Raw genomic sequence first — 17,615 nt, forward strand, 5'->3', positions numbered from 1 at the left:
TAGAGGGAAGATAATCATAGTGAGAAATATATGAAAAATACACCTACGAAGACAGCTTTAATTCATCCTTCCTTAAAAGAGAATAAGTCAGGTTTTCATCAATATTTTAAAGGGAAATATGATTATTTTAAAATAAAAATTAAAGTTTCAGTCTAAACTACCATTGAGAAAAATATAAGGCAAGGTAGTGTTTAGAATAGCGGTAATAAGATTCCTTAAAAATAACAACAGAGTAACCGAAATCACATTTTTCTGCTTTTAAATACACTGCACTCTATTTTTTTAATGTCCAAATACATAGCTGAAAATGGGTATATAAAATCTGAGGTTGTTAATATCTGATTGCAATAGCATGTCATGGCAACATGTGCATTTAACTCTTAAAATACTGAAGTATAAAATAACATTTCGGCTTACATGACAAAATTCAGTTAGAGTAAAATTAATGGCTTTAAAACTTCATGTCACTGCCTCTAAGCTTCAGAATTGCTTTCATGAAAAATCATCTTTTCATGGCAAAACAGCAATGAAATACAATTATTTAAAGTTACTTAATCATGTTCACATAGCAAACATTTCTATTAAAACATCTGTTAGAAATAATATCAAAGTGTTCATACATTTTTGCAATTACCTAGTACTAAGTATTAACATTTTTTTAGAATCACAAACACCATATCCAGAAATCCCAAATGAAAAATGTTAAGTTTCATTGTTCGCCCACCAAAAGTTCTAGAAAAATTTGTTACTTACTGTTCACAGGATATTACTTACAGAGATGAACAGTGCTAAGAATTCATCTGCTATTTATCCCGAAGTGTTTTTAAATAACCCGTTCGTACTGTACATATCTCAATGAGATAACCACCCCTACTCTGGTCTGCTGAGAAAAACAAAAAGCAACAACAAAAAAATCAGTACATCTCCTTCTTTAAGACTGTTCTTGCTCTGACGTCCTTTAGGTGACCACAGGCAGGAATTCATCAAACAAAAGCTACAGTACCAGGAACATTTTTTAAAAAAAATTCTTGTTTCATATTTACTGTATAAAGTCATTTTGACATGCCTACACAACTGGTTGTGGCAGTTTTCAGACATGATTTCTAATAAAAAAAAAAAAAAGAAAAAAAAAAATCCGCTCCAGGTTCTTTAGAGAAAGCTCGCCGCTGGGAAGTTGATTTTGGCCAAGTGCCAAAATCATGTGCAAAGGGGCCTCATTAGGGATTCATGGCAGCCTTCAGCACTAACAAAAAATGTGACCCAACAGGCTAAATCAGTGACTAAAATTAAAAAGTAAGAGACAAAAGACAACTTACTTAATATTCCTTCCAAAGCAACATGAAACTTTTTTTTTTTTTTTTTGGTAATTAAACCCTTGTTAGTCTAATGCAGTGTTCCTCTCTCCTCAGATGACCGCAGTTACTCTTTAAAACTTGTCAGTGTGCCTTCTAAATACACTTTCTTTCTGTGGCAGCCTACAAAGATTTTGCTCTGTCATAAAACTCCATATCTACTGTAATGCATCCAACAGCAGAAAAAGAAAACTGCAAAAAAATGCAGACTCCAGGATTCCCTTCAGATTTAAACAAACAAGGAGAAGCAAACAACGGTACCTTTAAAACTTCTACAAAAGTGAAGACGCACGCTCCAAACTCCTGTAGGTTGTGAGAAATCATGCCTCCTCCCCACTCCAACCCTCCCCTCCCCCCCCCCCCCCCCCCCCGGGAAAGAAAAAAAAAAAAAGAAAGTAGATTGGATAGGTAGCCTTACCTAGAAGTCTTCTGGCTTTTCTGCAGATCAAAAAGTTTCCTGCCTAAGCACACAGATATTCTTTCACGAGCCATAAAGGCCCTTTTATGAAGCCAACACTGTAACAGGCAGCTTTCCACGTTGCGAGCCCGGTGCTCCAGATAAAATACATTGCTAATGCACAATTAGTGGGAGAGGTTGTCTATTGGAGAATACCGTAACGAAAGAAGAAGAAGGAAAGAAAAAAAAAAAAGGTTTCTTTCTTTTTTGGAAAAAAAAAAAAAGCAAGCAAAGAGGGTGCGGTCAGATGTTAGGTTTTGCCTGAGAAAGGGGCCCTCCGCTGCACTAGTACCTAAATACTAGCAGAAGCTGCCTGGGAAGGGAGCCAATGGAAGGACTTTGTTTGACCCAGCTGCCAATCTCCCCTGAAGCCTGCGCCAGACTAAACACTCACACTATTTTAACTCAAATCAGGCTACAGCAGCTGTTTGCTTTCCGGCTCTGAGCTCTGCACCCACCATGGCCTGTGCCGTTCACCCGGCCAGCCCTGCTAGCTGCCTGGCTGGAATCTGCTCCGGCTTGGGATTTGTCACCGGAGAGTAGATTTTTAACCCTATTCCTTGTGGTATATATGGACTGTTTGTTGTTCTGCATTTAGTTCTGGTAATTTGGAATATATGTATGATCCTTTAAAAAAAAAAAAAAAGCGATGTTTTATGTCATGGGAAGAGAATTAAGATTGGAAGGTAACAAGGATGTGTATATCCCTTTGAAATTCTAACCTAAACTCTTCTGGTGTGTTCAAATGAACACTAAATTAACCCTTGTGTGCAGCAATGGCAAGGCCCCTGCCATACATTTCTAAGAACAAGGTTAGTACCCCAATTTCACCTCAACCCAAGCTCCTTCAGCCCAAGCAAGATGGAAAGTTGGCATCATAGGACGAGAAAGACTCATGTCATTGTAAAAGTTAGAACCAGCTACTTAATGCTTTAGAAAATTCCCCCAGAAGCCACACGTAAGCACACAAGTAGTTTGTTTTGTTTATATGAAAAAGTACCAAGTTTCCCAATTTACCTTTCTTAAATGTTTAGCTCATTAAGCTACTAGGCTGAGTATAAAAACCATACCCTGAATTGTGAAACATTAAATGTTGCCCGTTGATAGTCTCAAGTGAAAAAGGAAACCAAAGAGAAATTAGCCAGGGGAAGTATGATTTAAATAATAATCAAGTTTATCTGATGTAGCCGCGAGAAGAGATCTGGTAACTAAGACCCTACTGCACACCAGATAAGAGCCAAATACTGCACATGTGGAAAAAATAAATCAGTAAGTCATTCAACATGTGGAAGAAAGAAAAAATTCCAGAGAACTGTGATAACATGGAATAACTATAACTATAAACAGGTTATTCTTACTCCCGACCAAATTCCTACTTATGGACAGCGAGGGTGATGGTGAGAGAAGACGGCACTTTTTCATTTACAGGTTTTAGTTTTTGTCCTTACACTTGGGTAGAAAGATGTTTCTTCATTTAGTGCAAAGGACCAGTAAGACTTTTTTTTGTTTTGTTTTTTAACATAACTAATTTGGTTCACACTATAGTTAGAAGATGAGGAAAAAAGGTTTCTGAAATACTGGAAAAGTATACCCAGTAATTTTTTGCAGAAAGTTGTTTCTTCTGCTTTAAGAAGAGAGAGTTTACTTTGTTTTTATTCTTGTTCGCCTCACCCCCCAAAAATAATATGTCTGTTTTCTTCTCAGAAACTAGAGATCTAAATTACAAACGTTGTAATTTTATAATAAAACTATAGGCCCGGTGCACGAGATTGTGCACTGGTGGGGGAAGGGGGTGGTCCCCTCAGTCCAGCCTGAGCCCTCTCACAGTCCAGGAGCCCTCAGTGGGATGTCTGACTGAGCTGGCCTAAGCCAGCAGGCAGACATCCCTCTCAAAGTCCACCACTGCGGCTGCACTCACCAGCCATGAGCCTGACTTCTAGATGAGCAGTGCTCCCCCTGTGGGAGTGCACTGACCACCAGGGGGAAGCTCCTGCATGAGCACCTGCCCCCTGGTGGTCAGTGCACATCATAGCAACCAGTCGTTTTGGCGTTAGGTTGATTTGCTTATTAGGCTTTAATTATATAGAATTTTATTTCCTTAAAAGGTAGGTTATAGAGAGGTTGACCATTAGGTTTAATGGGTGCCCATAAGCTGAAATACACAATTCATGAAAAAAAACATCATGACAAGATAATATTGTTTGACAGGTGAGATATTACCCTTATATAATACTTGTATAAACCCCAAGGCTTCTCATTGGACTTGGCTTCCTATCTAGCAGAGTAGGGTTACATGTTTAAAACTTTTAAGGAATTCAAATGCTAGAAAATGATTTCTTATGAGCCCTTCACTTTCAACCCAAGAAAATACTCAGCACATTTCTCTGAATGGTCTATTACAATCTAACAAGCAAAGTACCGCCCATGACCACACTGGTCCTTCTACACCAGCAGTAGCTACAAAATGGCAGTCCCACAGTCCCATAGCTGCATCTCTTCCACTGCCTTCTGCATCCCTCCCTCCTCCTTAGACATCATGTGCAAAGCAGTTAGTTCACATCCTGAGTGTTTATGTGCTGACTTGTGTTTCCCTTCCCTCAAATCCATACTTTGAACCTCTAACTCCGAGTATCTCAGATTATGTCTATAAGTGGAGATAGAAACCTTAAAGAGATAAGTTTGTTAAATGAGGTTGTTAGGGCAGGGCCTGACCCAGTCTGGCTAGTGCCCTTACAAAAGAGATCAGGATTGAGATACACACAGAGAGAAGATCATATGAAGACACAGGGGAGAAGAAGACCATATATGGCCAAGGAGAGAAGTTCAGAAGAAACCAACCCTGCCTGCACCTTATTTGTGAACTTCTAACTGCCCAAAATTCGTTTTTTAAGCCACCCACTTTGTGGTATGGTATGGCGGCCTGAGCAAATGAATACAATGTCTCAGTACAAAAGAGTGAAAAAGTATCTTATTTTGGAATACAATTTCTTTCTACACTCAGGTTTTATTTTCCTCTAAGAAAGCATGTAATTTATGAAATATATATTATTCACATTTTCCAGAAATAAGAAAAACTGTGTATATGACAGACTTCTATGTAAAAATCATGCAAGGTGTTAAAAAGGAGAGAAAATATAACACAGTTGCCACTCTTCCATGGTACTACTTATTTTTATATTGTGAGCAGGAATACTGTACTTACATCATCATATAACATATAATAAAATTGTATGTGCCCAATGAATATGCATATATTTGGAAAGAATTATGAAATAAATAGATGTCTAGCTTGTCTTTTAGGACAAAAAACAAAAACAAAAAACAATGGTATGGTCTGATCCAGGTTGCTCAGTTGGTTAGTAGATGTACTAAGGTTGTGGTTTGATCCCTGGTTAGGACACAACCAAATAAATGCATAAGTAAGTGGAACAACAAGTTGATGTTTCTCTCTTCCTTCCTCTCTCTCTCTCTTTCTCTCTATCTCTTTTAAAAATCAATACAAAATAGAATTCATTTAAAAATGGTATGTAAATTCTTGATTTTGCAAGACAGTTTGATACCTGGACCACTTACAATCAAGTTCTGGCATTAGATAAAATTTTATATCAAAAGTTGGAAATACAAAATTAAATAGTTGTAAGGGGGTGAGCTCAAATAATATTTACAAAGAGAAGAGACCCTAAAAGAAGGAAAAACATGTGACTTTCAAGAAATATCGATAAACGTAAATGAAATGAGACTGAAGGTAATCAAAGATAAAACCAAGTCGAAGTATTAATTAGAATATCCCTGAGACAAAACATATTTACCCAGATAATTAAGGGATGGACACTTCACTTACATGAAGTTGGAGGCAGCAAGATAAAGAAGGGAAATAGATTAAAGTAGGAATAGCTTTGCTGTTGTGGTATCGCAGCAGCAAAGATGGGCCCCAAGATTCCACTCTGGTGTACACTTGAATACATACTTCAAGCAGAAATTGGGTGGAAGCTGTGAATATGATGAGGTAGTCCTGTTGATTAAGTTATAAATCTATGTGTGAGAATTGGTGAGATCCCCATATAAATTTACTGGAAGGAGGAGAAAGAAGCCAATAGTAAGTGATTGTAATGGACCTGAACAAAAGAGGTAAGCAAAAGGTATTGAAATTACCACTGCAATGAGATATTGTTTTACCTGGCAACAACTCCCATCGACTGACATGTGGATATTAGAATTCATTCATCTTTGATTCATCCATCCTTTTAAAAATTATATTTAATGTGAAATTTACGTGGGGCATTGAATTACGTGTTGTGTGGGATAAAACAAGCAAAAATGAAAATACAGTCCCTGACTTCATGTAAGCAAACTAAAAGCCAACCAGCCAGTTCTAGGGAATGGCACTATGTTTGTTGAATGCTTCAGAAAGCTGAGTGGTACTTCTGGTGCTTTTGTAAATGTGATAGGATGTTATGACAATATTTAGAATCATCACCTCGTCCAGTAATTAAAGTAAGGAAAATTGGAAGGGTGGAGAACTTTTCCAAATTGATGAAGCACATCTATGCAAACCTACGTACAGTTAAATATATTCAGTGATAAATAATGAGATGCTTTCCCCCAAGGGAAAGAAACAAAGCAAAGATGTTCCTAATTACCACTCATATTCAACTTCATACAGAAAGTCCTAGCTAGTACCATAAGACAGGAAATGAATATAAAAGTGTAAATTTTCAAAAAAGAAAATGTAAAACTATTTCTTTTCATCGATGATAGGATCATCTTTGTGAGCAAAGTATATTTTAACTCTTCTCACCACACAAAAACAATAATGATGTGATGTGATGGAGGTGTTAGCTAACACTACAGTGGTAATTATATTGCAATATATAAGTATATCAAACCAACCAATTGTACACATCAAATTTACACAATATTATGACAACATATCACAGTAGCACTAATAAAATATTAAAACTTTTCTTTTAAATCCAATTGCTTTCCTCTCTACCAAAAATTACAAAATTAGAATTTGAAATTTCAAAATATCACATAATAGTTTCCAAAGATTAAATACTTAGGTATAAATTTAACAAAATATATACAATAATAATATCAAAGTTCAAAATCACCAAAATAACTTGTGGCCAAAGCTGGAAACAATTAGAATAGCAAAATGAATCAAGTCATATTGGATTATAACCCAATGTACAAAACAAATATTTAATAGTATATACTAATATGAATGAATGACTTAAGCAACTTGGTGAGAATAGACAAATATTCCATGCAGAACAATTCAAAAGTTTTCCAAATCTATATATTCCATTCTGAAAAAGGTAAAGCATATCTGTTCACTCCCTAGGTGTGGGCTGAGCATAGTGACTTCCTTCCAAAGAGCACAATTTTAAAACAGAAAAAAAGGAATAAATTTAGAGCTTAAAAAGCTGATAAACATTTTTACAAGACAGGTGATCAAGGTTAACATCAGTTTCGATTAGTTGTTTCAGTGATGTTCAACTTTGATATTGTGTGATAGGAGTGGCAATGTCACTTTACTTTTGTGGCCTTCCTAAAAATGCATTACTCCAATCTAAGCATAGCATGAGCATGAGACAAATTCCTATTGAGAAATATTCTAACAAAAAGATTGACTAGTAAACCTGAAAATTGTCAAGGTCATTAGAAAAAAAGTTAAGTCCAAGAAACTGTCACAATCAAGAATATCCTAAGGAGACATGACTATTAATACAATGTTGTATCCTGGATGGGATTCTGGAACAACAGCAACTACAACAAAAGGTATTAGAGGGAAAAACTAAGAAAATATGAGGAAAGTATGGATTTCATTTTGTAATGATGTATTGAATGTGCTTGACTAATTGTGACAAATAGAGGGTGGGGAAAAAGTAGACTTACAATTGTTTGTATGAAAAATAATAAAATAATTAAATAAGTAATACTATAAAAAAAACTCATACTCATAACTGTAAACCCATTTTTTCCCCAACCTATTTATCATACTAATGAGAAACTGGGTGTAAGGCACACAAAAAAATATTTGTACCACTTTTACAATAATTCTGTAAATATAAACTTATTATAAAATTAGTTTATGAAAATACGCACTACAAAAATAATTTAAATATAAAAAAAGATCAAACATTTCATGGGTATGTTACTCAACATTTTCTGTAGTGTAGAAGTAATATTCTGAAAGTAATTCCTGAAAAATATGTATTGAGGTAATACAATAGAACTACTCCTTGGTTTTCATTACTAATACCTCCAGATTGTTTTCTTCTAATTTTTCTTCTAAAATTATGTCTAATTGTGTTTTCAATCTTTAAATTTAGGTGTTACTTAAGATTTCCTCCTTTGCTTTTCTTTCCCTTTGCACTCTAATCAGAAATATAATGGAGTCTTGTAAAAATGTTAACCTCCAAATCCTCAGCACAGATACCTCTAAAGTATTCCAGATCCCACTTTTTAAATGTCCATAGTCACCCCATGTTCATTCCTAAACTTAAATGTATTACTTTTCCTCTAACCTGCGCCTAGTATGTTTAGCCACTGACCAACCAATCTTTCATGCCAGATCACTGGAGTCAGAAAAGATCTCAAGATATTCCAGTGATTTCCAAGTAAAACACTGGTACAAGTAGAAAAACATTAAATACAAAGACGTAATTGAAGAAAAATGTTGTCAACAACAGGAAAAAAAAAAGACTTTAGTGGGCAGATAAAGTAGATTTATATTGGTACAGAAAAGACAAAGAGAAAGAAACATGAATGAGAAATTGATTAAGAGAAAAAAAAATATAAGAGCAAAGATAACTCATAGGTAAAGTTCCTGAAGTAACAAAAAATGAAGGCTATCATAGATAGAAAGAACAGAAATTTCTCAAGCGTAATGCCAAGTTAAACTATTCACCATGTGCTTGGAAAAAATGATGGAGGAAAATGCAGACCTAGATCACTCCAGTAAAGAAAAACTTATAATTACAATTTTAAAGAACAAATCAAATCATAGTAATATTAAAAGGGAGGGAGGGAGGGATGGAGGGAGGAGAAGAGGGAGGAAAGGAGAGGAGAGGAGAGAGAGAGAGAAAGAGAGAGAGAGAGAGAGAGAGAGAGGGAGAGTTTATCCACAAAGGAATAAAAATGAGCAGTCACATTATTTCTCTACAATATAAAAAAATAACATCTATATAACATTGGGGTAAATTAATTTTTAAATAAAAAGATTTAGGTCCAATCATAGAGATCCCAGATGAAATATGATTGCCTTAAACCCATGGTTGGCAAACTACTCCTGAGAGCCACATGCGGCTCTTTGGCCCCTTGAGTGTGGCTCTTCCACAAAATACCATGGCCTGGGTGAGTCTATTTTGAAGTAGCATTAGAAGAAGTTTAAGTTTAAAAAATTTGACTCTCAAAAGAAATTTCAATCACTGTACTGTTGATATTTGGCTCTGTTGACTAATGCATTTGCCAGCCATATTGCCTTAAACCAATAAAATTAGGTGAAAACCAGGCATAAGTCAATCAGTGCACTTCATTGCTTCAACCACAGATACTAGTTTACAACAGTCTGGACCACATGACCTTAATTGATCTAGTATCTCATTTATAAATGAGGCATGTATAAATGGTAGTCACCTTTCTATAACTATGACAAACAAAGCTTTGGTTATGAAACTGTATCACAGCAGACAAAGAAGAGAAAGACGGTAACTAGCATCTTTTTGAGATTTTTAAAACACATATTTAATCTTACCCTGCCTAGAACTGGGTCAGTGATGTGAACCAGTATATTTCCTTACTGTTTAAGCCACATTGTGTTCATTTTTATTTTACAGAAAATGGAAAGTACAGGGTGGGGCAAAAGCAGTTTACTTTTGCTCATATGGAAAATAATATAATAATTAATAAAAATAGTAAAACAATGAAATGTTTCTTGTATTCACAACTGTAAATCGACTTTTGTCCCACATGCATTATAACCAAGAGAACATCATGAAACTGATTCTCTTCTAGACCCTCCAGAAGGAACCAAAGCTGTGACCACTTGATTTATGGCTACTGAACCGAGGGAGAATATTTCTGTTATTCTAGACCATCTAATTTTTAGTAATTTTTTAATGGTAGCCCTATAAGTCTAACATATTATTACCGTCTCCTTTAGATAGAGGAAGCATTGAGGTTTGGTAAGGTTAAATATTACTCAAGTAAAGGAATCAGAGGATTAAATTCAAACTCTCTGACCACCACAGCCTATGCTACTAATTACTGGGTAATATTCATTGATCACTCCTTATATAATGGGCATCTATTCTATCAATGTTCTTTGTGGTATAATTACTATGTATCTCTCTAATAATATATATTGCAAATCATTCATATTGTACCATCAATGCATGCAACTAGGTTTACTCTCATGTGTTCTCTCTCTAGTTTGGGCACATCTTTCCTTCCAGAACTTTCTTTGGCTATCTTCTATTTGGAGATAGCATGGGTGTCAACCCTGGCAGAAAGGCTTTCTGGACTGTTTCCTGATTAAAGTCTAGTTTAGCATTTTTTCTATGCCTTGCCATAGTGCAGTACATGCTTTTAAGTAACATAAAATATATTGTAACTTGCTCTTCTCCATTTCCCAAGATGTTATGAACAATGGACTTTGTTTTTCTTATCCTCCGCAACCTACACAGTCCTTGGGGCTGAATAAGCCCTGCTAAGTGATATGAATCAACTATTGAGAAATTTCTTGATGTGATTATTTTATTTTGCATAAAGCAGAAGTTTCTAATTACAAAAAAATCAATGTTTATAGATCCATTTAAAAGAATGAATTTAGAGTTTATGGAATAAATACAAATCTGAGTATAAGAAGAAACTAAATTCTAGAAGACAATGTTTTTCAGTCATTTCATACTCTCATTAACAGACTTGAAGATAATAGATAAATGAATACCTTACCACTTCATTTAAGTGATTTTCTTTCTTGAAATATTATTTAGTTCCTTTATCACAGTCTAAGTGTATGTTTATCATCTGGTTTATCCCTATGTTAAGTTTTTTGTGTGGGTTGAATTGTATCCCCAAGTTGACTTATTCAGGTTATAACCCCTGGTACCTATGAATGTGACCTTATTTGGAATCGGGGTCATTGCAGAAGTAATTAAAATCAGGTCATTCTGGAATAGGTTAGGTCCTTAAAGCAGTATGACTAGATTCCTTATACGAAGAGAAGCAACTTAGAGACAGACACTGAGAGGGATGCCAGCCATGTGAAGACTCACACACACAGGAATAGCGCCAGGTGACAAGGGAGGCAGAGATTGGAGCGATGCCTGTACAAACTGAGGAGCACCAAGGATCGCTGGCAGCCACCAGAAGCGAACAGAAAGGCACGGGCCAACATTCAAGGGCACACAGCCTGCCAATACCTTGAGCAGACTTCTAGCCTCTGGATCCTTGTGAGCATACATTTCCGTTACAGCCACCCACATGGCCGTACGTTATGTAGCAGCCCTGGGGAATTCACATGAGTTTTTAAATTCTTGAATATAGACATAATTTTATCAAGGTCTCCCCACTTTCATTCTAAAGCACCTGCTTTGAGTTCGTGGAACTTTAACTTCTGAAATATTTATGTTTTGGCATCAAAACAAAGTAATCCTGGTAATATGAACTGAATTTGGTATCCTGTTGCATTGTATATATTCTAAGAAGAACTCTTTTTTTTTTTGATGTGTGTGTGTGTGTGTGTGTGTGAGTGTGTGTGTGTGTGTGTAAACATGAAGGGAGAGCTCTATACCATTTACTAAAATGGAATGTAGATCTCTTGGAAAAAAAGGCATTGGTGGCAAACAGACTAGCCCTCTCATCTGGCCAGACCTTTCACCATGGCATTCCCCACACCACAACACATATTACATTTCAGATTCAGAGCCTTCAGAAGTCTGTAACGCTCAGCAGTGGCAGGGAAGAGCCTGTGATCGTTCTGATGTATCCATTCCTTACTTCACCAGGCCCAGATAAGACGTACCGTGTGGAATGCAGGTGAGGATCTAGGGTTAAAATCTCAAATCTGCTGAAAACGCGATTCATACCACATTAGCCTTCTGCAGTAAAGGTTGAACATCTAATAGGTTTCAGTTTATAAGCAAACCCAGCAGGACATTCAACTTGGGCAGATAATGCAGGTCTGAGCTCATACGCTTTAGCTGTCCTCTCGGAGACTGTAGAACCTCTAATCTCGCACAGAGTATCCCTGTGATTAAGTGTAAGGAGAGTAGATATCAAGAATGCGCACTGCCGCTGGGGACCTTAGCTAAAGTGCAAAAAAGTAGGCTGTTTGTCCTGGGAAACTTCTCACCTCTTGGTAAACTCTCCTAGTCAGCCCTCAGGCATCTGAGTCCTCAGGCTGCCCTCTGGCTGTCCTGGGTCTCCTTGCCCACGGAATGCCCGCAGCCCCTCCTCCTGGAAATGCAAGCCTGCACTTCAAAATCAAACTTCCTGTCCCTTCTACTTTTTAAAAAAATGTATTTCGCACCCTTGTGTTCCTTGCAGTTCCACTTTTCAATCAAATCTCCAGTTTCCTCTGGCATGTTGATTTTGGCAGGCTCGTAGCTAAACCTGAATCTGATCATTTGATTCAGTTAATTCAAAGTAAATTGTAAATGGCTAACTTTCTGAGCGAAGCTGAGTTCTTGACAATTTAATTTGTAGACTATTCAAGGGAGAGGTATTGAACTGTAAAATTTCTGAGTGCCCTTTGTTTATACTCAGTTTTCTTCCCTTGACTCCTTGACTGCCTGCCTGCCTTCTATCCTTCCTTCCTTCCTTCCTTCATTCCTTCCTTCCTTCCTTTCCTCCTTCCTTCCCTCTCCCTCTGTCCTTCTTACCTTTCATTCCTTCCTCATTACCTTTCTCCCTTTCTCTCTTCTCCCTCTCCCTCTCCCTCTCCATCTCCATAATGGGTCACTCCCTTTTTGTTTGGCTAAATACCCATAAATTGGCTTCTAGATAGGAATTAAACTAAGGCAATCATTGTCTTTCCCAAGGCAAATAGAACTTCCTCATTCACCAATGTTGGCAATACCTATACTGTTAATATTCTCCTCCATGGTGACTTTTTAGATATGTGATGAGAAAAAAAAATTATTCAACTAAGATTATATTTTCCACTTCTTTAAATTATTAAAGATAGTAATTTAAAATGTGAATATTGCATTTGGAAGCATCACAATGCGCTACTTCTTTTATTATTATTAGTTTTTGTTATTCAAATACTTAAACTGTTACAAATAGCTACCATTGATCAAACTCCCAGAAATGTTAGGCATTTTTTTTATAAGAATTTATTGATATTTGCATCAGGTCATCAATGCAGAGCACACTAACATGCATCACATACTTATTATTACTAATTATTTCTTCAAATTAGTATTAATAAGAAGCACCATGGTTAAGATATTTCTACAAACAGTCAAGACAATTTACATGTTTTCATGCTTTTCTGTGCCAGATGCTATTTTCTATTTTGCATATAATAATTGATTTAATCCTCCAAACAATATTATGGGTTGTGTACTTTTATATGGAACACTAAGGCTTAGAGTATTTCAGGAATTTGTTCAGGATCATAAAGTAAGTAAACTGTACTTAAAAATCACTGCATGACTACATAGACGTGTGCGAGTCAACTCCTCCTCCCCCTTATATACATATTCATGTTCCTTTCTACAAAATAAATCATATATTAATATTAATACTATTTCAAGTTTAGTCCCCAAGGGAAGGCATGGGGCCAGTAAGTGGGAAATAGATTGTCTTACATGGAAAACATATCAATTTTTGAAGGTATCTTAGATTGACCTGGAAGAATTCTGGTGAAAGAGACATTGTAGTCAGGAAAAGCAACAGGAAGTAGCATTTTATTCAGATCACTTCCTCTAAGGAATGGCACACAGTAATAGTAGGGCCACTCAAGTCAGGCTCTGGCAAGCTTACAAATAACACCTCTGGTGGGAAAATGGTGAACCAACAAGATAAAGATGGATGGGAAGTAATGTCTCTAGAAATCCTAACCAGATGGGAGAGAAAATGAGTAATTCCTAGTCACTATAAAATAGGAAGAGAAAAAATGCAATAGATTCTTAAGAAATATAGCTTTATTAAATATAAGAATATAGACCCAACTTTATTATTTCATTTATTTCTATTGAATAAATTGGTTGGGACTTTTTGATAAACATTTCTAAGCCAAATATCACCAAGTAGCAGGCTGTGTGAGGGAAACATTTGGATAGTAGTTTAATAAATATCATAACTAATTATTTTAAATTATAATAGCAATACCTTCTTAATGTTAAAAATATCATAATATAGAATTGTGTAAAACATATAAAAATACCTTTTCTTTTTTTGTCATTGTGTTCCTTGATATAACTGGTAACCCAGGTGTGTTTTCAAGACAGTGTCACCACAAGAATATATACTAATTAGTCCTGTTTTTGTAAAGCAAATAGACTGAAGTTATATTTCTGTGTATATGTAAATATGGCTGCGATAAAAGATTAATGTACTTTTTTCTATAAGGTATCTTATAGCACATTATACTATAACTTAATTCATTTCCTTCAAAAATATAACATGAGAAACTTCGCAAGTCAGAACATAAAATCCTACCATAGATTTCTTTAAAAATTACTTAATATTCCATATTATGGTGTATCATAAGTCATTTAACTATCCTATAATATTTTGTCTTTTTCCCAAGCTAGATTTAGTACCTTATGTACTTAGAAACCTAAGTTCCAACTCAAACAGTGTTCAATCATGGCCATACTAATACTGTATATTTTTTCTCTATTGTCTAGCAGAAATAAGATATTGAGGACTTGTAAAAGGTACTTTATCCAATTACTTCTCATACATTTCACACTGTATATTTTTGGGGGTAAGAAAGTAGATCTGAAGCCAAATGGCCAAGTTTAGAATACCCTGTGGACCACAGTTAAGTATGTAAAAGTTTAATGCACTCAAAATTCCAGTTACTCTGGCCAAAAGTTTATGTTCCCAGAAATATTAGCTGACCATCTTAAAAGTAAATCCTGAATGTTGGGATAAGTGGTTAAGGAAAGCATTCCTCCGAGGATTCTGAGGAAAACTCGCTGAAGAAGTCAGTGTGAGTGGGGTCGTCCACGGAACAGCGGCTATATATCCCCTTTGGCACTCAGAGACCCTGCTGCACGGAGAAATTTCGCAGCTGGGCAGGAGAGACAAGCATCTGGCTGAGAAATAACACCATAACTCAGAGCAACTGCTGGCCTCTACATTGGCCTTCCACATTGATCTTATTACATTTCAACATTTTCTTCTGGAAAAGAGATTCGGTAAGAGGAGAAAAAAATATCACAGAAAGTACTTCTGACACAATGACTAAAGCAAATAGCCTGCAGATATATTCTAGGTGCAGAACATGTTACCCTCCAATGCAGACATGGACTGCCACGGGAAGCCTTCTTGAAAGGGTAACGTTCCCCCTTCCCCAACAAAGAAATTACCAAAATATCTGAACTATTTCTTTATAACTGGTATAATGAATAAAAAGAATAAAAGTATTTATCCATTGCCCAGCTGTCATGGCTTAGTGATTGTCTACCTATGAACCAAGAGGTCATTGTTCAATGCCCAGTCAGGGCACATGCAGAAGTGGTGGGTACTATCTCCAGGGGTGGTGGGATGTGCAGGAGGTAGCCGATCAATGGTTTTCTTTCATTATGGATGTTTCTATCTCTATGTCCCTCTCTCTTCCTCTCTAAAATCAATAACAATGTATTTTTTAATTAATTATCCATTGGTAGAGATACAGGCTAACTGGGAAGTTTTGTAAATAGTGTTGAGTGACAATAAAACAGGTCATTGGGATACCAAAGAATAAATATATTCATGAATGTAAGTTCAAGTGGGAGACAATGTCCACATTAGCAGGGAGAGGAATATTGGGCAGATGGCAGAATATTTCCAGAGTTTTCAGCTAAAATTAGGACAGATTATGAATAGGTCAGACTGATTTTCTATGTGTAACTATGAGCAAAGCCAAACAAACAAATACAAAACAAATCCTTGTGGCCATAGAGATCAATATTTATGCAACTGGGTCCAATATCAGCAGAATTTAAATAGATGTGTTTTTAAAATATACATTTAGTCATAGGATAACTAACAGCTTATGTAAGGATTTGTAAAATGACTATAAAATAAACATGAATGGATTTTTATATATTTTTTAATTCGGAAGAATAACTTTAAATTTGGTTCATGTTTTAAAGAATGATGAAAGGGGAAGTACAAAAAAAAAAAAACCCTCTGTTGAGCAGTGTTTATTTCTCTAAAAACATTTATAATTAAAAAGGAGTCATAAGGGTATACATTTTATACCAACACAGCCTGGAATGTTAATATATATACTCTACACTTCCTTCATAATTTTCATTTTAATCACATCTGTTCTCAATTAGAACCATAGTAGATGAAAAGTTTCATGTGTCCACTAAAATGCTTCAATAATTTATAAACTCCCTTGATGACCTCCACAGAAAAAAGGAATGTGCTAATATACATTATACACTGCATATAATTTCAGAATGATTACTGATTACCCTATCTAATAAAGAGGGAATATGCTAACTGACTTCCCCACCCTCAAAGATGGCGGCACCCATAGCCAATAAAGAGGGAATATGCTATCTGAAACCGGTTTGGCTAAGAGGATAGAGTGTCAGCCTGCGGACTGGAGGGTCCTGGGTTCGATTCCAGTCAAGGGCATGTACATTGGTTGCTGGCACATCCTCTAGGGTAGGGGTGTCAAACTCAATCAGAGAAGGGGGCAAAATCTAAAATCCAGCCTAAATCGCGGGCCGAATGGTTTACTGAACAGTCATAAACTGACAATGTCATAAACTGACAGCGGAGTGCAGTGATGACAGCGCGGTGTGGGCCACATTGCAAGGCCTGGCGGGCTGGATTTGGCCCGCGGGCCTTGTGTTTGACACATGTGCTCTAGGGGGTGGGCAGGAGGCAGCTGGTCGATGTTTCTAAGTCTCTATTCCTCTCCCTTCCTCTCTGTAAAAAAATCAATAAAATATATTAAAAAAAAAGAGGGAATATGCTAACTAACTGTCCCTCCCTCAAAAATGGTGGTGCCCACAGCCACAAGATAGCAGTGCCCAGTCCCCTCAGCCCCACCAGGGTTGCATCTCAATCCCCAGGCTGGCTGGTCCTCTCTGTGCACCTGCCTCCAGAGTCCCCCATCCCCGCAGCCCCTCACCCTCCCAGGACTGGCCCAAGGTGCAGGCAAGTCTTAGATGTTGTCCAGGGCCATCTGAGGCCCAGGTAACCAGGTCTGGTCGAGGCTTATGCTGCTGGCAGTGGCAGCAGCAGAGGTGTTATAGGGCATTGCCTTCTTCTGATTGGCTGAGTCACCTCTTGCCCCTGAGGGCTACTGCACTATCAGAGGGGGCAGCTGGGCTGAGGGACCACCCCTCCAATGCATGAATTTTCATGCACCGGGCCTCTAGTCTTATATAAAACTTACTCTTTGATCCCAAGTTAAGGAGTTCTAGTCTAAAAGAATGGCCCTAACTAAATAAAGTGAGATCCACTAATGTTTCTGACATTTGACTAATAGAAGAAACATCTGGTTCTTGCCACCATGTTCCTGGAAACATACACAGCATTTTCTCAGGCACTAGATGGGGTGGGATGGTGGGATGGGGTGGGACACTTGATTTTTGGTAGGGATGGGCAGAGTA

The 17,615-nt window shown here is 36.8% G+C and overlaps 1 protein-coding gene across 2 annotated transcripts in view; it reads right to left on the reverse strand.

Moving 5' to 3' along the window:
- LOC311617529 (uncharacterized protein) overlaps window positions 1-17,615 on the reverse strand; it is a 438,209-nt gene that overhangs the window by 150,152 nt on the left and 270,442 nt on the right. Inside the window, exon 1 of one of the 2 annotated variants that reach the window (XR_014794116.1) lies at window positions 1,771-2,048. The exons of the other annotated variant lie outside the window; for it this stretch is intronic. The gene's annotated coding sequence lies outside the window, so the exon portion shown is untranslated. Of the gene's footprint in view, window positions 1-1,770; window positions 2,049-17,615 lie in introns of those variants that run through there. 2 annotated transcript variants of the gene reach the window in all.

The sequence above is a fragment of the Pipistrellus hanaki genome (assembly GCF_964339955.1).
Source record: "Pipistrellus hanaki genome assembly, chromosome: 2".
Lineage (NCBI taxonomy): Eukaryota > Metazoa > Chordata > Mammalia > Chiroptera > Vespertilionidae > Pipistrellus > Pipistrellus hanaki.